The following is a 26337-nucleotide window of genomic DNA, read 5'->3' on the forward strand; positions in this document are numbered from 1 at the left end:
TGCTTTGAAACACTACATTTAAAAGAGGAAGAAAACACAACAAACCATAATCCAGCAACAATAGTCCACATCTTGCAAAAGTACAGTTGAAATAAAAATATTTGCACAGTTTGTGCGCTGGGATCCTGCATCCCATGACAGTGCTCCTATGCTGGGCCAAGATTTATTCTGCAGATAAAATGCTGCTTGTAGCTGCTCTGAGTGATCTCTTGTTCATCCTGATGTGGAGCATGTTCTATTAAACGGCAAAAACTTGCTGGGATATAGAAATCTCTCTTGGTCAATGAGTCTCTCTAAGGCATATTACCATAGCTTCAGAGTATCTTGAGTTGGAAGGTCCTGAAAAGATCATTGAGTCCAACCCCCTGGCTCAACATACAAGATTGTCTTCAAATGCCAGTCTGATCTTGGCAACACATTGACTGAGAAGAAACCATGAATGGTGTGTTCCCATGGGATTTCACATATTCTCTACCGAATCAGTACACACATAACACAAACCTCACTTCAGAAACTTGGTCCAGACCCTCATGCTCACTACTCCATGCTAAAGGTCACAACCTGAACAGCATCAATTTGCTTTTTTCCTAGAGTCCTAAAATGCGTGCTATAAAACATGTCAGAGGGAGTTATGGACAAATGACAAAACAGGTTAAAATGAAGTACAGGCTGAGATTTTAACATTTGAACGTAAGACAAAATAAATGTTGACTGATGTCTAATATCTTGTGGTAGCTATTTGATGGATGAAATGTCTGGCAGCTGGAAGTGAGAATCTTGCTTTACACCATTTGAAGATGGCTTTGAAATTAACAGATTGCACAGTCCAACCTGGAAAATGGGAGATGGTGAAATGGCTTCACTCAGGGAAGACAGGGTTGGTTGGAGAATGCACCAAACAGCCAAGTCTGTATCTGTAGACAAGGATGTGTTTGTCTCAGCTGGTGGACTCTGGTGAGAGGGTGTGAATACCTGGGCTTTCACTGAAGAAAAGATAAATTCCCTCTTGCTCCACATCCTGGAGGATCACTGCCACCAGCAAAGATCAGGATGGTGAGAAGATCTTACAGGTCCTGTGTGCTAATGGTAAGTGTCTGTGCAGAGAGAGGTGACAGAGAATTGAGTCTTCTCTACTGTGGACAAACAGCCACTTCTATCTTCTCCCAACCTTCTCTGCTCCAACAGGACAAAGAGAGAAGAGAAGCATTCCTGCACCAGCTGGATACTGCCTTAGGAGATGACATGGATAAGTCTATGCTGTTTCCAGATAGAATACTTACTTTATTTTAAAAGCCACACCACCAACAAAAGCAGCTTTACAAACTTAAAAGTTAAAAGTTAAAGCTCCCTGGTGAGATCTAAAGGCTTCCTCTTAAATTCTGGGAAAGTTCACTCTGAGTTCCAGGCATGGTGACTCAAATTCACCTCTAGCAGTAAGACAAACTGTACTGCAATATTCCCCAACACATATCTCAACACTGCTGCACAAATAAATCATCTTGATCCATCTCTAATTGAATGTATATTTTTCACATTTTTGAAATGGTTCTAGTTTCATTCCATACATTTTTTGTTATGAACTCAGGCCAGTTGTGTATATTAAATTTTATAAAAAATACTGACTTGAATGTTTCTTTGGGCTCACAAAGCAAACCCCAGCATTGTGAGTGGGATGAAACAGGTTTAGTTACTACTCCAGGAAAGTTGGCTCTAGGTTGCCATGATGGGAAACACAGAGAAAATTGCTTATCAGTGGCCAAAGAGTTATTGCAGAGAGGATGTCTTTTTCTTCGTGTTTGTGGACGTTGTAATACAAAACAAGGAGGTGAAGCAAAGGCTAAGGAGCAGATTGGGCCGTGCAAAGGCTTCATCTCTAACCTTGTTCCATCATCCATTTCCCATAAGATAAATCCTCACATCTCATGTCTGCTGTGCTGTTAGTGAAAAGCAAGAACAGCTGTTCGGGAGACCTGTGAAATAGCTGAGGGTACCCACACAATATTCCCTCTCCTATTGGCATGTAAGGAGCAAGGGAACGGAGGGAAGATGGCCAGAGAGGTAAATGTTAATCAGAATTTTTCCTGCAAAAATCATGTTGTGTTTGCGGTAAGAGATCCATTCCTTTGGACTTTTACAGACCTAGATAAGATCTGGGATAACAACCAAACAGTCATGAGAGAGAGAGGAGATGGGTAGCTGTGCATGGGAGTGGAAAGGCAGTTCTGGTGCTGGTTCTGCTGCTCAGCATTGCACCCTCACCCCAGGGAATTAAGCAGGCGCCTGGGTTTGTGCTAGAGCTGGATCCAGCCCCTCTGCAGTGCCAGGACCCTTCAGCTATGTCAGCACCATGTGCTTTGCCTCGTGGCCAGGACTCCTGACAACTAGCAGAAACACAGTGACTTCTGATATCCCTTCCTCTGCAATTAATTGTTTTTAGTGTGTTATCTTCTACCTGGGACATTTCTCATTCATTTATTTGCCTTTAAGTGGCTGTTTCCAGCACTCTGTCTGCTCTGCCTGATGTATCCCTAATCTTTTTTCCAAGGAGTGGAACTTCCTGGCTTTCTTTAAAAACTAGATATGTGTCTATATGCATAAATCACCAAGCCACAATAATTTGACTGCTTGTTTATCTCTAGGATTGCCATTTTCATTTTGCTTGGCACAAGAAAAACAGAGCAGTTATTGAAGCAGACAAGCTTTAGCTGTAGAATCTTGTAATGGCTTTTAGTTTCTGATCAACTGGAGAAAAAGCTGAAAAAAGCTCTTTTAGCCTGTTTTGCTAGTGTGTACACACCTTCCTGGCCCCAGCTGTACCTCTGGAAGAGGTTCCAATTCCCAGCTGATCATTCCTTTATCTCTGCTCCATGTCCATGCCCTTCCAGCAAATCAGAGCATGCAAACTTGGTCTATGACACTTCAACAAGCCCAGCCCTGTTATTTGCCAAATATTTGAAAAGGCTGGATCAGTCACCTCAGCTAATTTTTCTAGAGGTTGTCAACAGGTCATCCATGTGAACTGCTCTGCAAATGGGGCTGGGGGGTTACCCCTGGCAGCCTCTGTGACAGAGGACATTATCTACCAGCATAGCTCAGTCTGGTGTGCTTGTCAGTAAAAGGCAAAACAAAACAACCTCTGCTCTTTGGAGGTTAATGATTTCTGGTATTTTCTATTCAGTAAACAGTGATGAGGTGCTCAACATCCCCTGCTGAGACAGATAGGCATTACTGTATACTGAAAAATGTCTTTCCTTCCATTGATTATGAGGACTTTGTTAGACCAAAGATCAAGCCTTTTTTCAGGCTTAGAGCCAGGCAGACATCTCCCACTCAGTCACTACACAAATTGGCATTATAAGACCCCAGATATACACTTGTGAGCAGCATGAAAACAGACTGGAATACCCTCCAGTATGAATCCTCTGTAACTGCCATGGGACATGGAAGGAAAAGGTGAGTGGAACTGCTTTTTCTTGTTTAAACACACTCACTATAAACTATAAAAGAGTTATTATTTCTCCCCTCTCCTTAACAGCATCCTGGGTGATCAGCAGATGAGCTGAAGTGGAAGGAGGGGTGTGGAAGGTGCTGCTACTCCTTTCCATACAGGGATGGAAATGGGATGAGTTTTTGACCCCAGTGCAGCTGAGCAGCTGGAGAGTTCATGCAGGTTATTCTTCCCCAGATCGAGAACGAGAAAAAAGAGCTAAACAAAAAAAAAAAAAAAAAAGAAAAAAAAAAAGAAAAAAAAAGAAAATACAGAAAAAAAAGAGAAGTCTGCCTCTTCCTGCCCCAGCTCTCTCCCAGGCAGTTCATCTTACACTGCTGCTCCCTCCTGGCCCACAGGTCTCAGGCTTGGATTGTGCATGGGCATAGAGCAGCATGCTGTTCAAACAAACCAATGCATCATTTGAGATGCCTGTGGCCCCTGCTGTGTCCCATCTAGATATATTAATAGGTCACAAGTTAAACCTGGGTGTCTGCTTGCTCACTTTTTGAAAATAAAGCTTATGTGCCAGGCGTTGTCCATAAGGTCACTCGCACAAGGCGTCTATTTAGTCTCAGAGTCGGCAAAGCCAGATCAGTGGTCTGGGCAGAAGAAACAGCTACTTGAACTTTATAGGTTAAGAAAATCCCCAGCTAAAGTGGATCATCGTTGTTAAGTTTCCAGTTACATCCAAAGAAATGTCAACACTGATGTTTTGCGATCGGGATGGTGAGTAATTTTACCTACACACATTTTTCTAGACTGTGGTTTTACAAGGTGCTCCCAGATTGGAGCTGTATTGTTTCTTCTCAGGTCCATTTTGCAGACTCCAAGTGCAAAACAGAATTTCTTTCTTCCACTCATTTCTTTTTATATCTAATCTATTCTTTAAGAGAACCCTCAAAGTCTCCTGGCTTTTTTAAAGCAGCAAGTCATTGCTGACAAGAGGGAACTGCAAACAGGATCTTTTGGGCTTAACTGACTTGTTTTTAAAAGACTTAACTGAACAGTGACTTCACATTAAAAGTGTGCAAAAATCAACCAGTGAGTGAATTTTCTGTTCTTGAGCTTTTTGTGCAGTAATAAAGGTAGGTCTTGTCGAAGGGACAACTTGTATTGCTCTGTCATGATTTTACAAAAATTAATTCATTAATTAATTGTGGCTTCCAGAGATGCAGATGAATTATATTATGACAGACACAATCAAAAGTCTCATTCATGAATGGCCAAAAAAAAATCACAGAAAATGAACAGAGCAGTGGCGAATGATTTAAACCATCCAGAGCTCAAATACTGGTGAATTTATCTGGGATACCTATGGGTTGACTACTGTCCTTATTCTTGTCCTTATTACTTATTTATGTCCATATATAGGGATTATGTTTCATAAGAGAAATCAACCTCACATGCAGGAATATAGACACTAGACACATTAAGATGATTTCTTTTTGTTGGTTTATACAGATACTTAGGTCAAAGACAAAAATGTTTATTCACACCAATGAGCCAGTCTCAGCTTCCTGATAGACTCATCAAAGGGTATAATTACTTTCCCTGAGACCTTTCAATCTACCCCAGTCTTGCAGCTGGAGGAGGAAATTGCTTTCCCACCCTGGGAAAATGTAGAAGGTTTTGATTGCTTCCTCCTATTCAGAGGGATCCTTGGGATGTATCATATTACCAGCTTCCAGCACCCATCACAAGGAGTCACAGAGAGCAGAGAGTGCTGACCAGAATTTGGCCCAGGTACAGAGTCAGTCCTTCAGTCAGATCAATCTCAACAGACCTGAGCTGAATGTAGATGTGGCCTTCTTCAAAAGAGTGAAGAAAAAGCTAGTTTGGGCCTAAGTATTGGGGTTTTCCCCCCCATCTCTGAGATGGGAAAAGCCTTTCATCTGCTCCAAGACAGGGAGTAAGCAGAGAGAGTAAGAACAGAGCAGGATTCTCCCATGCAGCCCCTGACTTGGGAAAGCAGGTGGAGTGGAGAGGAGAAGCCACCTTTCAATTGTGTTTTAATGAACAAGTTGTTTGTTCTTCCATGTCCTTTGACGAATGGGTGTTTTCCTTCAAAAGCTGACGTTTGTCTTTCATTATGCCTAGCATATGCTCTACTAGGCAGGACCGTTTTTCTACTCTAGATAAATAAACATGAAAATGAATTTATCTCACAGAAGCATGTTCTCTTTCAAGTCTGGCACAAGCCTGTCCTCTCCTCCAATAAATCTCTGGGTAAATGTGTACTCCTCAGCAAACCCTCCCCCTTACATCAAATGGAGACATTTTGTAAGCTCCCATCTCCACACAGCTCAGGAAAGCTGCCACTGACTCCAGGAACTTAGAGGCAGTGATTTAAGTACAACTCACATCTGAATTTGAGAGCTCTTTATCATCAAAAAGAAACTTTCCCAAACCAGAAAGCATCCAAACCCTTTTTCAAGCTAGTGGTAGATAGCATTTTAACCCTCAAATTATGGGTCTGATGTGAAACAACACTGCCTGCAGGCTCTGGCATGGGATCTGCTGTTGGATGGAAGCTGGGTAGTGCAGTATGATGCCAGTTAAAATCTCCCCTTTGAGAAACAAACCGTTCATTTGATGTACAGGCCTGTGGATAAAGCTGGTTACATTTTCAAAGGCATTTTGGTTTCCTTCCAAACTTGGTCCTATCTGCTGTTTGCTCTTTATTGGTTCACAGCCTGATCCTGCACATAGTTTCTTTGCATTTAGACATGGCAAAACGTGTCCAGAAATGACAATTCCTGAATGTCTCTGTCATTGCATGCCTTAAACCCACTGAAATGTACACTGAAACCAAGGCACATGGGGCACCTTGCAGTTTCTCACCTTCAGCACATGAAGGACGTGTCTCTTGAACCAGTTCAGACAGAGAGAGAAAGCTGTGTGACGGTCCTTCACATTTCTGGACAAACAATCACTCAGCCTTTCATTATGTCAATGAAACTTTTGCAATCTGTCAGTATTTTCACAAATACTGCAAGTAGTTTGGTCAAATAATGGCCCTGATTCACGAAGGTACTTAAGTATGTGCTTGGCTCTGACTGCACATTGGTGTCTCCTTGAAGTCAGTGATACTGAGGTGTTTCTGTGATTATGTGCATGTTTAAGTGCCTTTGAGTGTTTAACTGATGTCTTGAATAGGGCCAGCATTAGTCATTCAGTAACAGCTGTCCTACTACTGGACAAACAATAAATCAACCTGGTCAAGCTGTCTCTGAGCTCATCTGTGAAGCATGTTGTGCTCCATAACTTCTCAGGCAACCACTGAGAGCGCAGCTCCTCAAGCAGATCCTGACTATTACAGGTACATCCCTGATATGTGGGAGGTGAGGAGCATTCCAGGACTTTCTGGGAAGTTTGACTTTGAAATTTACAAGGACATATATGAGGCCATACAAACTTGAGATTAATCTGTTTCTCTCAATACAAAGATTTTGTATTCTAAGTCTTAAATGAGAAATTAATTCAGTATAAATGGGATTGTGCTCCTCAAAGCTTTCAAGCTGCATTTCAAACACATTATGACTCTTCTGTAAGCCCCTGCTTATGAAAGTTTCAGCCTCCTTAATAAAAGAATAGCAACACTGAAAACAACTCTAGTCATTGCAAAGGTTGTTGTGGTGGCTTGGCCTGGACCATGCTTCAACCTCACCCTCAAATTTTCACCACCCCCACATCACTATCAGCACCACTGCCTTCAATTTGTTGCTGTCGCAAGGTAGGTAGAAAATCACTTTACTTGGCTAAGTTTTACTCCATTCTTCCCCCTTGAGAAGGATGACTTTGTCTTGCTGATGATTTCTTTCCCAGTAATGTTTTTATTGATCATATGAAAGTGTTAAGCTATGTCTCACTTAGGCTGCATTCTGCTCTTAACTGGATTACCATACAGAGAATGTTACAATGAGGCTCTGAGGTCTGCTGGGTCAGCTTGGTAAATGATAGCACCTCTTGAAGCTGTAATGGATGAGAGTATCCTTGATAAGACTTGACACTTGTACTATATATGCTGTCACAGCAAACATTTTGCTTTTTTCTTGATGTTTTTAAGGCCATAAATACTGGTCTCTAATGTTAAGTATGTGAACCTCACATTAATCACACTGCCAGGGACAGCGAAGCTCTTTGCTCATAAACTGAAATGGAGCACAGTTAATCTATCAATGTTCTGTAATGAGCACTGTTATAACAAAGCATTTAGGTTGATTTACTGATAGGCTACACATCTCTGGTAATGGTCACACATCAGTAAAAGAGCAAAGGGGCCATCAGGATCACCAGGAGTCTGAGATTTATTGAATAATGTGAAGATCCCTCTTTCTCTCTACTGTAAAGCTTATTCTTTAAGCTTATTCTTTAAGCTCTACTTAAGCTCATTCTTCATCAGTTCACTTTCTCAAGATCAGTCTGCTCACTGGGGCATCACTGCCCAGTTTACATGTTGGGGTAGCCTACCCCTCAATTTCAGTATTTTCAAATACTTCCTTCAGTTTCAAGGACAGGACAAGAGAAGGCAAAGATACTTAGCTGATTTTAGAACTACCTCAAAATAAATAAAGAATTTTTTTAAAAAAACTCTAAAATCAACCAGCCTGAACAGTACTTTTATTAATATACATCTGTGTCTACTATCCTCCCACAGACATTTGATCTCTATCAGGAGCTGATGTAAAATAGACAAAGAGTACCTCTGCCACTCCTACCTTGAAAATTTTAAATCTGTGTATTATCAGGTAGTTAATAAGAGTAAAAATAATTGGCTCAGGGAGTAATCAGGAATAATCTCACTTTCCCTTAGACATCTGCATTAGAAATACCTACATCTAAGTAGCACTTACTTACTTTGGCTTGATATATGGTTTTTGAAGAGCTCTGGAGCATTTTTTTTAAATGCTCACATGACAGCAGGTGAACCATACTCATTGAGGTATTATTTTCCCTCCTCATGAAAGATTTCTGCCATAGGGTCACTGTCTCTGTGCAAGAAGCACCAGACAGTACACTGACAAGTCTAGGAGCTGAGCTTGGGGGGACTGTCTTGGGGCAACACTCCCAGGTGTACAGAGTGGGAAGGCAGTGAAAAGTGAAGAACCAGATCTTCTAAACTCCAAACCAGTTTAATTTAAGATGCTCTGCAATGAGCTCAATATTCAGAGCACCCATTAAGACTAGGAATGAAAGCTTCTCCTTCCAGGTCTGCTTTACCTAGGAGAAACTTAACAATATAAATATAAATGTACTTTAGGATGTTTCTTCTGGTGGGTGTTAAAATGAAAATACCAGGTTTACACACAAACTCCTTATCTTTCCCATGTGGGACCACCTGTGCATCATCCAAGTGTGAACATGGACAGCCCCTTTCTAGTATGGAAATAGTGCTTAGAGGCATTCTGCTTGCTGCAGGTGAATTCAGTCATGATGGGAAATCGTTAGGTCTGATTTTCAGAAAGCAGCTGATTAAACTTTGAGTTCATTGAGGGCATCGGTTGAGTACAACAGTCTTAAAAAAAACATATGTAAAAAATTCCTTCCTCCATTTGCACAGGCAGCATTGGAAAGAAAATGACCTCTCAGGAAAAGAAGGAAATTAGTTCTCCAAATAGCATATTCAGCTGTGGAGTGTCAGGCTTCTCTTGCAACTGGATGCAAAGCAATCACCCCAGCTGTACACTCACCAAGGCTGGCCAAATTTGGTTGAAGAAATGGGACAGGAGAGGCATTTCTTCTAAAAGGTCATCAGTAATACAAACATACTTCTTATAAGACCTTCTCAGTCCTTGTCTGGCTCCAGTTCCACAGGAGAGATGATCATGTACACCCTTGCCTGTTCTGTCTGCACAGCTCTGGTCTGTGCTGAACATGTTGTACCACCACTCACTTGTAATTTAAAGCTGTTGCCTGCTCCAAACTGGCCAAAGGATGAGAAGAGATGCCAGATCAGAAAATAGAAGTAGCCACAGAGCGTCTGGGACAAGAAGAGCCACTGTATGAGGGCAACCAAAAATACACTTTTCTTTCACTTGGCACATTCACAGATATCAGCCATGGATGAAGACCCAAGAGGAGAATGTGCCAACAGGAACCCAGACTGCAGCCCCTGGGGAGAGCAAAAAGAGTTGGCAGGCATTTCTTGCTGTACCTTAACGACCATTGTGAAGCTGTATTTCTTTAGCAAAATAAGAGATTGCTAGACTGAACAAAGGAATAACACAAGCAAAGGTGTTAGAAGATAAAGCCAAAAGAAACATTCAAACAAAAACTAATATACTATTAACATTTAATAAAGTGCTTTGCCTTACCTTCTTTGGGATGTAGAAAATACTTTTTCCCCTGCTTTTCATTTTCACTTTACTTTTCTTCATTTCCCCCTCTCTCTCTGTTTTTTTCTTCCCCTAGTTTCTGCACCTCCTGGATTTGAATACACCAAGAGTTCTGGATCTGAATCTCAATTCAGACCCATATTTCACCACTTGCTTCTGTTTTTCTAGCAGGGGACTTTGAATGGCAATGTGCTCAGACTGTGGGAGAGAACAGGCTAGATTTCAACCTGTGTGCTGGGGTTAAATGTCAGATCTGATTCTTGTATTTCTTGTCTGACAAGGGCTAAATAATACTAAAAGTCACTTAATTTGAATTTTTGGAGGGATATGAAAGGTAGATTGGTAAGGAAGAGTTCAGGCATAAATGCCCCAGCTCCTTTCTAGTGCATCCAGACCCCAGGAAGTTCATCATCTGCTGCAAGCCTCATCTATGAAAGCAGCCCTAGGAGTTCTATATATTTTAAGCATGCTGCTGTTTGTTGGCTAGTGATCCTGACAGGAAATTCTTTTAACCCATTTTGAACGTATTACCAAAATTCTGACTGTCCCCAGAGCAGTGGGAAACTGTACAGCAAACAACATTTCTCTCTTGCTACGAAACACCTGTGAAGCCTTTCCTTATCTCAAAAGTGCCAAGGAAGTTAAAAGTAATTTGTAAAAGTGCCTTGGCCTGATTTATATGTTGTCAATGCTGCTATTTAAGCAAGGGACACAATCACTCAAGGTCTTCTCCTTAGATAGGCAAAAGAATGTGGCACCACCAAAAGATGCGAGGCAAACCAGCTCAGTCTGGGCAACTTTTACATGCTATAGCAGTAGTCCAAACTGAGTAAATTCAGCTTGGATATTTTAATGAAGTATCTAGGTTTGGAAAGAAATTAATCTGGGTTTGTGAAACCCCAATTATGCTTTCTGGTAATGTCACTGCCAATGCAAGTACTTAAATATGTCATCAAAATCTTCACTTTACATTGAGCTAGACTGGAAGCTAAAACTGTGATGTGCCAGTGTTTATGATGATTAATGTTTCCTAGTGCCTTACCAAGAATAGCTAACTTGCAGGTAGGGATTGATGGGAATTAGGACAATGCTAGAAATATTTTAGTTTGTGCAATGTTGCAGTAGAAAAGCCCTTGAATGGAAGGCAAGGCATGTCACTCTTTTGGCAGACAAATCATCCTGGAAATAGATACAATGATATTTAAAATAGTCTTGATTGACTTAGGTTTATTCAACAAGCCTGGAGGGTTAGGGATAGCTCAGAGGATATATGGCTACATATGGGCTGCCATATATTCAGCTCTTTAGAGACTTATTTCTCTGGAATCACAGCATGTATGCTCTCCAAAAATCCAGCTCTACCCTCAACTGCTCTAAATCAAGCAATTACCCTGGGGCTTGGTTTGCTTATGTACTCAGACAGTGAAAAGGGCACTGGTACAGACAACAATATTGGGCCCCACTTCCCATGAAAACCCCAGCCATGCTTCCCTCCATGTCTGTCCACGGAAGAGGCTGCCCAGCAACCCTGCTTTGTATAAACAGGCTGGTGAAACCCCAAGAGCAGAGAAATATATTTTGGGTCCAAATTTGGAGTTGAAATAGAGCAGAGCCATCAGAAAGAGTGTAAATCAGAGATGAAATCCCCACTTAACCCTGACAACGAGGTCTAATGAATAAGTGCCCAGCCCTGTCTTGTCTTGTAATGCAGTGCTCCCTTGTTGAGCTCCACCAGGACCCCCAGATTCTTGCCCTCTCAGCTGAAGAGAGACTTTTTTGAAGGGCAATGAAAACTACGATTTATACACCTTAAAATTATTAAATGAGCTGCAGAGTAAAAATAGGAGACGGCGCCCAAGCACCTCTGTTTGCTGAGGCCTCCTGGATCAGCCTCGCTGATCTCCAGCCCAGGCACTAGACAAGTTGTCAAGTGGGGAGGTGTGGGAGAGCAGCGACACTCGTTATCACTGGGAGGGCAGGGAAAGGAGCCAGGCTGGAGCTGAGTGCCTTGGCAGGTCGATAAGTGCTGAGGGCTGTGTGGCAGCCAGCAGACGACCCTGTTTGCCAAGGCATGGAGAGGACAGGGATGTGAGCACCAGCTCTGTTGTTATTGTCATATCGTAAGGAGTAAGTGCACTGGATTCTACATGCCTGTGTGTTTGATCAGGAGAGCACCACTGACAGAGGATAAATAAACAGAGATAAAAACAAGATTAAGCAGGTCCTTCTCCTTATCGCTGTCTCTTTATCCCTATTGATCTCTGCTCGGTTGCTTTTCATCCAGCCTGGAATTCCTCACATGCTTGAACCACGAGCTGTCACATCTAATTAAAAATGTGATATGAGGTTTTACATGCGAGTATTTTCCAGTGACAGGCGGCTGTATGTTCAGCACTCTGCTTTTCTCTATGAAAACTCATTTTGCCATTGTGAAATCCAGCTGGGTTTGCCAAGGGATGGCAGACGTGGACAGGAAAAAAAGAACCTGCTTTGTGGTTCAATCTTCAGGATGTGTCCAGTCTCAAGGGTGAAAATGGTGGTCACCTTGTTCAAGCCTCTTACCCTGGGAGAGAAAAGTTGTCTTTCTCCTTCTGTCCCTTTACTGGGGACACATCTCCCATCTTGGGGTTAGCAAGGTCTCTGCGGTAGATGAGCACAGAGACACAAACCCTTCTCCCCTCCTTGCTTGCTAGCCAGGTTTTTCATCCATTTGGATGTTTCCAAAGCAAAAGTGATCACTGGCTGATCACTTCACTTCAACCCCTTCTCTACTTTTCCCAGTTTTCCTCATCTCTCTGGGTTAACTGCTGCCCTCTTGCTCATCAGATCACCCTGAACTCACTGAATGAGCATTTTTTGCTTAAAACAATTAAAATATGACAGGTAAATATCATCGGGGCAGTGTGTCCTTCTTCACAGAGAAGATGTTTTTGTACACTGAGCAGTTGTGGGCCCATAAATACCACAGAAGTTGAAGGTCTGCATAGATGACTAACAACATCCAGGGAATAGCTTTAAGTTGAAAATGAAGTCCCTCATTTTGTTCACCTAACAGTGCTAAGACAAACAAGACCCTTACCAGTGTAAGGGTAAACAACACAGAAAAGGAAACACAAATAGCACTGTATTTTCTGCCTGACTTTTTAATCTCTACATTCTGCCATACTCTGTTTAAATTTATTAAAGCATTTAATAGAAAAAAATCTCTTGAACATGGCTTTTCCTCATGCTTTTTTGATCTCTGGAAACTATTAGAACTCTGGTTTTGGCTTTGGTTTTTAAAAGTGGCTGGTGGTTTTAGATGAGAGAAGGTTTCTGAAGGTGGGGGCCAATGTTATTGGGGAGATTGGTGAAGGGAGTAAAAGCAGGCATGATTATGGAGACAAAGTCCCCCAGGTCTGATTCCCTCTAAGTGTAGCACTAGGCACCATAATTTTCTAGGGCTAAAACTTGTTAGCAATTTGGAGGCTTTGCTGAGGTCTTCCCCCTCCTGAAGTCAGACCTGTGTCTCAGGCTGGGCATACAAAACTATAGATATTTTGGAAAAGACAGATTGTGTTGCTCCTTTGCTTTTGCAACTTTTTTGCCTGTCCCTAGGAATAAGACACTTTACCTCGGATTTGCTACGTGATCCAACAGGCAATCAGTGCGAGCAGGGTTTTTATTCATTCTTTCCTATGCCATCATTCAAGACCCCACATTTTATTGCTCACCACTAAAACAATATCATTAGACATGAAATATACGTTGAGGCCCTCCCTCATCTCACTTCTCTCCCTCCTTTTTCTCCTCAGGAGAAAGAAAAGAAAACTTCTTTTCAGGATACATTGTAGGGAGTGCTCATGAACTGGCAATTTATTTTTTCCTAGGCTTGACACTGCCAGGCCCTTAGTGCTTTTATTGACTCTGGCTAAACACAGTGACAATTATTTTTGTTGGTTTCAAATCGCCTTCTCCAGCAGAGTGTGAAGTCAGCAGGTTTTTTTTGCATGCTGAGCATGCCCTTTCAGACACCCTAACAGGAGCAGAGGGAAGGATGATGGCTTTTTTTTCATTTTTATCCACTTGCACTTTGGCATTCCCTGAACAGACCTTTTGTTTTGAGGCAGGGAAAGCAAGGGAGAGGCTCACAGATGAGAAGTGGGTTGATGGTCATGGAGGAGAGCAGAGCTGGGACATCCTTATCTGAAGGTTCCTACTCTCAGCAACCTGTTTTCCTGCACATCATTTCTGGGAGCCCATGCATTTCCCTCTGTGTGTGCACACACAACATACCCAGAGAGGACAGGGTCCTCTCACCCCTCCATGGTCATGCACAACCATCTAGACAGAAATCTCCAGTCCCTGTTTTCCTCTTGCCCAATGTCCTCAAGAGCACAGTGCCTTCCAGGTCACCCTCATCCCTCTGCTGGGCTGTGAGGGGCCAGGATGATGGTGAAAAGGGGTTGTTTCTCCAAAAAAACTTTTAAACAACCCTTGGAGAAGGTCTCCTGGAGCATTTGTGGCTCGTGGGATGTGCATTAGTGCAAGCATTTGCTTAAAGCATTTCATGCTATCCCCTCCATCTCCACTTAACTGCTCCTGGCAAGGCCCAGGAAAGGCAAATGAGCCCAAAATAATGGCAGTGTAGACTCAGCCTGTGGGATGTCTCACAAACTGCATATCAGTTACAGCAATTTTGAACATGATTTGTAAAGGTTTGCAGACCAGCAAAGCTGCTTGGGAAGGAAATAAAAATATAATCCAATCTTTCAGTCTACCACAAGGATGAAAAAGACAAGTTTCTTCCCTGTCTTACAACAGTGAAATTTAGATTTCAAACACTGTAGATCAGTTTTTCTCTTCCTACCCACTCTACAAAGAGGCTTCGACTATTTTCTGTTCTTTTAAGGAATACAAAAGGACAATCAGTTTCTGACCTGGAAACACAGTGGATTAAGATAGGTCTTCTCTGCTAGAGGAGTTGGAGAATCCCAGGAAAAATGATTTTTCATTTAAATTCTTTCTTCAAACTTTTTTGCCATGTTAAATAAAATACCTCTACAAAATTCTGAAAAATGCTAAAAAAACTAAATTGCTGAAACTTTCCTCCCAAGTAAACCATCATAGTGAACATTACTGCTTACTTGGAAAGAAAAACTTCCTGTCAATTAAAAAAAGCATTTTTTAGAGATGAAGTCCCACTTCTACAGTTGTGATAGCGAGCAAAGTTTCCATTGACTTGCAAGGATGCTTTCCCATAGCTATCACCTTGTCCCAAACTGTGAGAAAATGAAGATGTAAATAATCTTTTTCAGATGGTGTGACCTTTTAAACTAAGGGTACTCCACCAGCAACAAGCCAGTGTCTACTAACCAACCTCTCCAAGCTGTCTCTCCATGCCTTTTGCTTCACCAGGCCCTCCCTTCCACCATGGAAGTGCAGCTGGCCCCAGCCACCTGGCAGGCAGGGACAGCCAGACACCTGGGAGAGTCCCAACAGCAGCCACCAGTGGGGTGAGGTGACCCTGCCAGAATTTCCAAAGCTTCTTGAACTGAGCATTAAGTCAATTTGAGAGGGATTACTCTGCTGAACGCAGTGATTAATTAGAAAGACATGCTTCAGCACTGAGCTTTTCATCATCTAAAGCGCTCAACATGCTTTTGTGGGGGCTGTGCTAACACTTTCAAGACCCATCAAGCTCCAGCTCTTCCATTGTGTGTGTGTGTGTTTTGTCAATTAGGGTACCATTTCTCCCTCACTGTCTCTTTTCTCTAGCAGTGCCTATCTTCAGCATGCTTGCTTGCTGAAGAATTCTAAAATGGGTTAGAGGACCTTGAAGATCATTTAATTCCAACAATCCCAGCAAGGGCTTGGAAAGATCTTGATCTTTCAAAGACTATGGCTGAGGCTACAGTGAATATTTTCCTGGCCCACTCTGAACTGAAGCAAATCTGGCTGTGGGAGAGGTGGGAGTCACGCTGCTGTACTTTGATGTGAAGGATGTTCTGAGGAAGGCGAAGGCACTGCAGCCCAGCAGAGTTGTTTTGGCATTGGAGGATGTATCTCCTCTTTCTGTGCTTTCTAGCAGAAATGATAGCCTCATACTTGGAGTCCAGGTATGTCCCAGCTCCTGATCTGAAGTTTCAGTGCAGCTCTTAGTGAGTCACTTGAGGTCCCTGAACCCTGATCTGTGATGTTGTGATGCCATTTTCAGCCTCTCTCCTAGCCAAAAATGTAGTTTTGAATACTTAGATTTGACAAGTTCAGTCCTGCTTTCAGACTATTAAGAAACTTGGCATGCTGGTATTCTGGAGTACCAATGAAAGGTCAGTCTTCTTCTGTGTCTTTTTAACTTAATGACAAGTCTGCTTTTTATCAGTGTGACCAAGACAAGGTGCAGTGTCCTCGCTGCTGTGTGAGCACATACTGACAAGCCTGTCAATACATACAAGATCCTGGTGGAATCAGTGGACAGAATTTTTAGTGTTGCTGTCATGATCTAACAAATAGAGCATGAGGCAAACAGGAAGTCTTTTGCCAAAATTCAGAAGGGAAATTGTCATCACGAGCAGTAAAGAAAACTTAGCTCTTTCATGACATCTCAAAGCGAGAGGCATCATCTGGGATTTTCGTGCCTAACTTGAGTCAAGCAAAGGCGACAATATTTTGGAATCAAATGCTGTGTAGATCAGCATTTTCAATTCAATCTTTTGAATTTTTGAAAAACAAGTATGGATTGGCAAGTAACTAGAGAAATACCAAGAGTGTTTATTTTACCTAAACTCCTAGACATTTTAGTATTAATGGTTGGTATGAGCATTTCCAGCAACTGATCTTTGGGAATTACAATTCTCAGAACAATCCCATTCATTATTTCAGCCCACTTCACTTGAAGCTTCAATTTCCAAATGAAAATTGAAGGAAGGAAAACACACATTAAAAGAAAAAGTAAATAGAAGGATTCCAACAACTGATTTTCATTTGAGCATCTTATATTGATTTTTCTCCTTCATAATTATGCAATATAGAGTGCATATTTTTTTAATTCGTGGAGTCATAGAATCATTACTGTTGGAAAAGGCCTTTATGATCATTGACTCCAAACACTAATCCAGCACTGCCAAGTTCACTACTAGACCATGTCCCCAAGTGCAACATCTACATCTTTTAAATACCTCCAGGTTTGGTGACCACCTCTGCCCTTGAAAGCATGTCCCAATGTTTGACAGCCCATTTCATGAAGGAATTTTTTCCTAAAATCCAATCTAATTCTCCCCTGGCACAGCTTGGGGCAATTTCTTCTTGTCTTGTCACTTGTTTCTTGTGAGAAGAGGCTAACTCCCAGCTGACTACAGGCTCCTCTTAGGGAGTTGCAGAGAGTGATAAGGTCTCCACTGACCCTCTTTTCCTCCAGGCTAAACACTCCCAGCTCCCTCAGCTGCTCCTCATCAGACCAGACCTTTCATCAGCTCCATTGCCCTGCTCTGGATGCACTCCAGCCCCTCAATGTCTTTCTTGGACTGAAGGGCCCAGAACACAAGATACAAGGTGAGGCCTCACCAGTGCTGAGTACAGAGGGTTGATCAATGCCCCTGTGCTGCTGGCCACACTATTGCTGACCCAGGCCAGGAGCCATTGGCCTTCTTGGCCACCTGGGCACACCTGGCTTGTGTTCAGCCACTCTCAATCAGCATCCCCAGGTCCTTTTCCACCGGGGCCTTTCCAGCCACTGCCCCAGCCTGTAGCACTGCAGGGGTTGTTGTGACCCGGGGGCAGGGCCTGGCACTTGGCCTTGCTGAACCTCAGACCCCTGGGCCCACTGATCCAGCCTGTCCAGATCCCTCGGGTGTCATCTGCAAACTGAGTATGCACTCAATCCCCTTGTCCAGATCACCAATAAAGATATTAAACAGGACTGGCCCCAGCACTGAGCCCTGGGGGACACCACTGGTGATGGCCTCAGCTGAATGTAACTCCATTCCACTCTCTGGGTTCAGCCATCCAGCCAGTTTTCTGCCCAGTCAACAGCACACCTGTCCAAGCCATGAGCAGCCAGTTGTCTCCAGGAGAAAAATGTGGGAAACTATGTCAAAGGCTTTACTAAAGTCTGCCCAGAGAGCATGGAGAGTCTTTGTTTTTCGCTCCCTCAGTGTAGGAGTTCCTCCCCTAGGTGTGCTCACTGCTGCTGGCCAGTGCTGGCCCTCCCTGCAGCCCAGCTCCCTGGTGACAGCGTGTCCCCAGCAGAGCTCTGCCTGGGCAGCTGCCTCAGTTGTGGTGGTGGGTGCAATGCTTGCTGCCCAGTGGGTTCCATGGCTCCTTGTGGAGCTGGCAGGGCTCCAGCGCCTTTCCTGCACTCCCTCCTGTGTGAACTGCCCCACAGTCTACCCATTAAATGGGTAATGACTGGTCTGGTAGCCAGCGGAGAAGTGCTTTCAGAGAAAAGATAGTATTTGAAAGCAGAGGTTACACACAGAGCCCTCTCAAACAGATCTTTGTGCCAGAGGCTTTGTTTTGATACTAGAAACATTTCCACTACAGCAGCCTCTGATGGCAGTCATGTGTGGGATTAGAAACTGACTCCATTCAAATAACAGACAGCTGTTTGGAGTGAAAACTCGTCTCTGTCAATTTGCACTCAAAGAAGGCAGAGGCAAGGGAAAAAAAAAGACCCTGGGCCTGGGAATCATTGTAGCTTAATCCCTCCTTTGGCAGGAGATAAAACTAGGGCTTTCCAATGCTCTATAATTTCTTGCATTGACCTGGAAAGAGATTTCTCTATTCACTGGGCTGTAAACCTCCTTTTTTATATTTACTACATGATGTACAAGAACTGAATCTCCAGCAGAGAAAACATGCCATGTTGGGCTAGGAGCCTGGGAAGAAACTTCGTCTCAGGTTAAATAACTTAGTACAGCAGGGACGCACAGTAGCTGCTAAAACCACTTATGGATTGTTCTTTTAACTTTCAGCGGAAGGTTTTCTCATTTTGTGAAGAATTGGCTGAGATTTCCAGAAGTGACTAATGATTTATGATGGTCTGCTCTTTCCATGCCTCCAAGCCCTGGAGGAGGGCCTGATTTCTGAGATCAGGTGCACAGCTCTTGCAAAAAGTCAAATATCTTTTGTGCATCTCAAGACACTGGTACACCTAGTCATTCATGCTCTCTGATTTAGAAAAAATAAACGTAGAAGAGCAGATCAGAGCCTTTGAGCACGCTCTGCCAAGCACAACTGCAGACACAGCAAAAGGTTGAGGTGCACTGCTCCTCTACAGCACACATGTACCTTTGGTTAAGCTGGTGCTTCCTGTCAGCACCATAAATAGGTTCTTGCAAAAGGTTTTTCTGTTGTTTTTAACAGGAAAAAAGTGGCTGTGCCAAAGAACATTTTCAAGTACAGCCAACCAAGTGGCAAAGCTGTTACCAGGATTCAGGCCTGTGTGCACCTGGAGTAGTCCCTTTTCTCTAGTTTTTCTCCTGTGTCTTAAAAACTGAGAGAATAGTATTTAATCCATTAGAAAATGGATTTCATTAGAAAATGAATAATGTCCTCTGGGACTATTTGAAAAAGCTTTGAGGGAGGCCTGTCTTCTCAGAGATTAAAATGTCACCTCAACTGAAAACTTCTCCTCAACCATATGAAAAAGCAAAGTTCTGACAGTGTCAAAATATACTATTTTGACATATTGAAAATTTTCTTTGGCTTTTCTTTTGAATGTAACTTTGGATTTAAATTTTCTCTTCCTGTGCCACACACTTTGTTATCAAGCTGACTCTGGCATCCCCATCACACAGCTGGTGGAACAGTGCTGGAGCAAGTGGGTGTTGCCCTCCAACTCCATCTCCCACAGCCAGATTCTGTAGAAGCACTCAATATCTAAAAGAAAAACAAAAGCCTTGTTTCCTTGAAACAAACCTCACTGGAATTGCCAAAGAAAAAAAAGTTTATTTAATTAATTCCCTGTTTCTCTCTCTATCTCTTTTAATGGGTTGGGCAAGCTTCCTTTATGGAACATTTAAGAGAAGGCTGGGTTTCACACCCATGGGAAATTAGGGCAATATATGAAATGCTGAACCTCTCTATGAAACAGCACTTCTCCCCTGGGGGGCTGCAGAATTCCCTGCAGAGAGTGCAGCAGAAGCAGGGGACAGCCGGGAGAAACATCCTCTGTCAACATGATGCAAAGAGAAAGAGCGGGAAGGAAGGGGATGGAGAAGCGATTTTGCATAACGCTTTCCCTGCATTGTTTGGGTTGGAAGCCTCTCTCCTGTGTCCCAGCAGACAGCCTTTGGATCACTTGGAAATTGTGCCCAGTCCATTCTTGTACAGAGCTGAAGCCACGGCTCTTTGCAATGGCCGGTGCCAAGGAGCTCGGCAACCTACAGGAAGGAAGGTCTTGTTCTTAAAAAAAAAAAAAAAAGCCAAAACCACCCCCCACACACCCCCCTTGAGTTTGGGAGCGAGGAGACATGGATCCTATTCCAAGCTCTGTGCTCATTCTGGGTGGCCTTGGACATGTCACACTGCTGACTGTTCAGCTCTGCCTGAAAAAGCAGGATGAAGGGCAGCAGGGGGGTATCGCTCCCTGCTCGCCGTGCTAGGAGAAGTGCTGCACACCAGGAGCTGCTGGCACAACCCCTGATGGATGAAATAGGCTTTGTAGCTCTGCTTCAGCTGCCTGCCACTGCATCAGCACCAGTATCCTTGCACTGCCTTTGGATGGAGGTCCTGAGACCATGGAATAACCTGCCAGGACGCAGCTGGGAAGCTGCCACACAGGCAAGCTATTTCCTCTGAGTAGCTTTGGGAGCAGCTGTGTGCACCAGAGGCAGGAGCTTGGTGTGGCACAGTGGCACAAGGATTGAGGATTTCAGTTTCCACATCTGAATTTTCCAGTGCCTGCTGCAACAGATTGCAATGCTGTGTTATCAGGACTGCTCACACTGACAAAATAACTGGTGGTCTGACTGCAGCAAAAACCCAAGGCAAACTGATCTTGGTAGTAGCTTCTAGATGGAAGCTGGTGTCACAAAAATGACAATTGGAAGTCCCAGTTAAGGAATCTGGATCTTAACTATGATGCTGACATTTTCTTTATTGATGTTAACCCTCTAATAATTCAACAAGGAATTGTCCAGCCCCTCCCTAAGTGTCAATCAAAGCACCTGATCTTTCATGAAGTTCAGAAAACAGTGATCCATTGAGATGAATCATCTCAAAGGAATATTAGCAACGGCCAATTTAAATCCTGCTAATCTGGATTTATGTCCAAAATGTGGAATGTCCCTTTGGTGTGCACAACCTAGAAAGTAAACATGAAAACCCTTTCTTTATGCAAAAGGTGAGAAGTTTTCTGTCATCCTTCTCCTATTAGAAACATCTCTCCCACTTTTACTTTGGCCAACTCAGTCCAGCCACTTTGCAAATGCTCAGGTATTTCCCACACTTACCAAAGCAGGATCCACCTGTGAGATGAGGCTTGTCAGTACTTCTTCCTTTTTTCTTCCTTTTGGTTCTGCGCACTTCAAAATTTAGATGGAGAATTTTTGGTTTCTTTGCACCTGAACAAGCAAGTCTAAGAAAATATGTGACCTCTCTCTACTCCCCTGTCCTCTTTGCCATCCATCTCCATCTTCATTGCATCTCCTACAACATGAGAGATACCTATTCCTCTATAAACTCTTGTCTCTGTCTCTATTCCTCTGTAAACTCACTACATTTCAGGGATTATTGGAAAGATGTCAATGTCTTCACCTCTCTAAAGCAGAAGAGTGTTCGACCAGTTACAGAGATAACACAAAAGGCTCACAAGAGGGGTCAAATTCCTCTATGTTTTTTTATACACTGAAGTTCCCTTGTTTTAGAGTCTTGATAAAGTCATTACAGTGCTAAAAGGGGAAACATGTGTTGTTTCCATGGCTGCAAGCAAACATTAAGGATAGCTACATCCAGGATGGGATGCTTCAAAGAAAATGATAACACACTTGTGTTCTTTACTTGCATGAATTAAGTTGTGAATATATTTTCCTTGGAAAATGTCTCTTACTAAAAAATGAATATTTATTTTAATGTCAAAACTTGTAACATAAAGTTTCAATCTGAAATGAAAACAGTAAAACAATTAATTTTCAATTAAGAAATTTCTTTTTTGTATCATATTAGGGAACATTACTATTTTAAATTAAAGAATTGGTTTTTATTCATGTACAATTCCTCTCCCTTTCATTACCACTGAAGAAAATACTAAAATTTAGTGACTTTTTCCTTCTCAAATATTTCTTCTTTTAGTCTGTGATTTTTGGAATTGTCTTTACACTGGAAAGTTATAAACAAAATTGTGTGCAATTTCCACTCTGCAAATTCTGTAATATCAAGGAAGTTTTGAATATTGGCATGTTCATTTCCTATTTTGCCTTTTTGTAACTTCTGGCAATGTAAAGGAAATTTTAAGACAAACTATGAGCATTAATGTATTCACTGCTGCAGATATGATGGGCAGAGGTGATGGCAGGTGATCTGACTCAGGGGTTTCTTTCTTCTGCACTTCTGCCAGGTTCTTCACATTATTTTTTTTGCTAAACGGACAATCTGTATCTTCAAGAAACAATCCCATCAACATTTAATTTTGAGAAGACGCCTAATCCGGCCAGAGGAGAAGTCAGGCCCACCCTCAGTATGCATTGGCTGTATAGATTGTATTGAGAGGACTCTGTCTTCAAATAATTATTTATTTATAGATAAGTTTTCTAATCTATGTAGTGGAGATCAAAACCTCCACTTCAGAATCAAAAAAACCTCCACTGAAATCAAAACCTCCACTGCAGAATCTTTGAAACCACAAGTCACAGCAGAACTTAACCCGCCTCGTGGATCTTGGAACATCATCTTTGGAACATCATTTGGAATAACATAAAGGGGCAATATTTTTGCAACTTTTTTCATTCCCCATGAGACTTGTAGCCACAGTTCTCAGTACTATAATGGGAGATGTGAAGATGTGTGCATGTCCTTGAGCTACAAAGAATCATGAATTCCCCTGGAGAAGGCAGAAATGGCTCATATAGTTGTTAGTTCCCCACATTAGGCTGCTCTTGGTGTTAACCCATTGCTCCTGCACACACAGTGCTTCCACATCTGGAAGTGAAAGCCCAGAACAACACAGTTTTGCATGCAATGAAGCTGTCAGCATGTGCACAGCTCGATCAGCGTGGCCACATGAGCTATCATAATGCATGGAAAATGGTGTCAGTAAGTGAAAAGCTGCTGCTGCTGTCTTGGTCTGCAGATTTTCACCACGTGTCTCTGAAACCTTGTGCTCAAGTTCAGCCTTGAAGTGGTGGACTGGCAGTGTTATGGACAGAGTTCATGGTTGAACTCTGCGGTCTTAAGGCTCTTATCCAACCTTACTTATTCTATGATTCCAGGGCTCAGTGATTGCAAACATTCATCACCATGCTTCCTTTTAACTCTGGATTCAACAATTAGGCAGTCTGTCCCTTCAGCTCATGCATCAGAACATCCTTGAATTATCTCAGTTAACTCTGGCATGCTCCTCTCCCCCTGCACTCAGGTCACACAAACAGGGTTTGGCCATGTTAACTGCTACAGTCACTTTGACATCACACAGCACACTGGAAATGTTCTCTCTGCTTCCTTCAGCTCTTAACACAGGTAAGACTGAACACGTGCAAACACCAGATCCTCTACCATAAAAAAGTGCTGCTCCCCCCTGGGGTTATCAACTGGAATAGGATAACTCTGAGGTGTTCAGGCTTTGTGCTTGATACACTCCTATCATTTGAGTGGGGACTTTCCAGCAGCCTTTCATAAGAGTTTTGCTTTTGCACTGCTGTTGGTTTCTGCAGGATTACACAAGATAACTGGTGTAGCACTGGGGATGGTGTTTGTTGAACTGAATGCTGTTATCTCCATGCTTCAGTTTCCATATGCCCAAATCCAAGGGTGGTGATGCTTTCCAGCTCTGTGAATGCCTTTGAACTCTGCTGCCAAGAAGAGCTGATAATGTGGATAGCATGGTTACAATGAGCTTTGTTGCTCAAACACTTCCCTGGGGTAAGACAAATAAAACCAGATAAATCCCCTATAAATACACTTCTTACATTGGAGAAAAGCCATGTTCTGGCACCCCCAAGCAGACCACCTGATTGCCAAGCAGCTGGATCCTGCATTATACTCTGCACCTGTAAAGAAGTGCAGAGTAGCTGCTGGCTGATGGGCTGGTGGGGCACCAACATCAGTGGTGCTGTCTCATGGACAGGGCAGGCTGATATCCACAGGACTGTGTTAAGGTCTGAAGATGCGTGGAAATGCCTTGTTCATGCTCAGTGTCAGACACAAAAGGTAAACCCATTATTTGTCTTCAGCTCCCCATGACCACAGGATGCCTCACAAAGTTAAGCAAAGTGGATGCTAGGAATGAGTGGGAGACAAAGTCCTCTGGAACATCTCCTGAAGCCCATCACCAGGGCACCTCCCTGGCTTGTAGACCTTTGATCACTGAGCTATTGTGTCCTACCAGGAGACATGCTGAAAGACAAACAAGTAGACAAGGATAGATTCAAACCCAAAATTTCAAATACCTAAGACTTTGTGAAATGAACCCCTGAGCAATGGATGGAAGACACTGGTGACTTAATTACTTCTCTCTTACACCCATCTATAAACTTACTTTGAAAGCTGCAGTAGGCAACTGATACTGTGAAATTGAGTACATATTTATTTTTCTTTCATCATCTTTATTTTCCCTTTAATGAGCATATTTAGAAGCAGGGGGAAGAGACAATTAAATTAATAATAATTAATAATATTAATTAATAACAATTAATTAATTAATTAAATTAAAACCAAAGTAAAATTTGTTTTAGTCCTATCAATAACCTGATACAACTGTAAGTTTGAGAAACCAAGAAAAATCTTAACTTCATTTACCCACTTAGTTAATAATTACAGTTCCTAAATAATAAGTCGTTCTGTAGCCTGAAGCTCTTGTTCTGAGTATATATTTATATTAGCAGTTAAGCATACTTTTCATGGGCAATTAAGACATTATTTTTTCCTAGCTTTTCAAAGACATCTCAGGAGGGAATGGGGAAAAATGGAATTGTAAAGCCACAAAGAGCCAAAGTCCCTTTCCTCATCTTCTTATACTGATTTTCATAATATAAACAGAGGCACAGAATGCTGAATCTTGGTAATATACCTATTTTAAATGCCAGTTGTTGAGTAAATAGACCTCTGTGGGGATATGTTTGTTTGAAAAGTCCTTTGGGATTAGGGAATATTAGCCCGGCTTTCAGCCTGAGACCTATTTTGTGAGGCGTCTTTGTTACTTTGTCAGCTTTCTAAAGCCTTTTATGATAGGTCTTGGCCCTGGTGATATTTATTCAAGTCAACCTAAGAATAAGAGTTAAGATGCAGCTGTTCCAACATTGTGGACATGTTTTGGTCTCCGTGTGTTTCAACTCGACCCTGAAGTGCAGGACACCTCAGGGTGACTAACAAAGTATTCACACTCAGGCCTCCAGGTTAACTCTTAGACATTTTCCACAGACAGTACCTGCTTCTAATTAATTCTGGCCCTGAATCATTTTTCCTCAGACACAAGAACTGGTTAGTTATTCACTTTCCACCAGTTTGCACATAAGGCCCAGGGTTTGAACAGGGCTGTTCCTGGCACTTTTTGTCAGTCCTGCATTCTGCCCTTCCTCCAAGGAGTACAAGGTCTATATTTTTGTATTTGCCAGCCAAAGAAAATAAAACTAATCTTTGTCAAACAGGGCATCCTCTAGCTCCTTGACTCAGGTTTTCCACATGGGAAGAGCAATCCCAGGCTAGACTGGCCTTCCCTTGCTTGCTGTTACACCAGGATAGTGAGCCACTTTTATTATCAGTAGTTAATAAAAGGCAGGTTTGGGGCTTTGCTGTGGTTCCCATTAAGTCTTGGGCTTTTCCAGCTAACCTGAATCAAAATGCATGTATTCACTGATTTTAACCTGCATTGTCTAATTCAGACCATATGACACCTGATGTAAAATTGGAATTGTGAGTGTGTGATAACTCAGAGTTGTCATGAAGAAGAATTATTTTATCAGATTAGATATTTCATCAGGCTCTTGAATGATGAAAGAATTTGACTTTTAGTTGTAATTTGAATGCGCTAATGGTGTCCAGTGAGGGAAAAGCAAAATACAACATTAAAACCTTCAGTAAGCCCAACTGGATGACAGTAGCTCTTCTCCACATATTGTATCTACCCTTTTATATACCACATGTTAGATAAATGCAAAAATACAGAAATACAAAATGAATTTTCATAAGAAAGGTCATTATCTGGACTTTACTACTATGCTACACAGGGACTGAAAATCACAGGACCACAGCTGACAGGAGAAAACCAGAAAATGAGGAGTCCTTTAGCAATGTATGTTGCAATCCCCTAAATTGTTCCTATCCATCTTTCTCTGGGTTTTACAGACAAAGAGAAAAAGGAATAATAAAATTCCTGGGAGC

This window comes from Cyanistes caeruleus, chromosome 5 (genome assembly GCF_971803275.1).
Source record: "Cyanistes caeruleus chromosome 5, bCyaCae1.hap1.1, whole genome shotgun sequence".
Classification (NCBI taxonomy): domain Eukaryota; kingdom Metazoa; phylum Chordata; class Aves; order Passeriformes; family Paridae; genus Cyanistes; species Cyanistes caeruleus.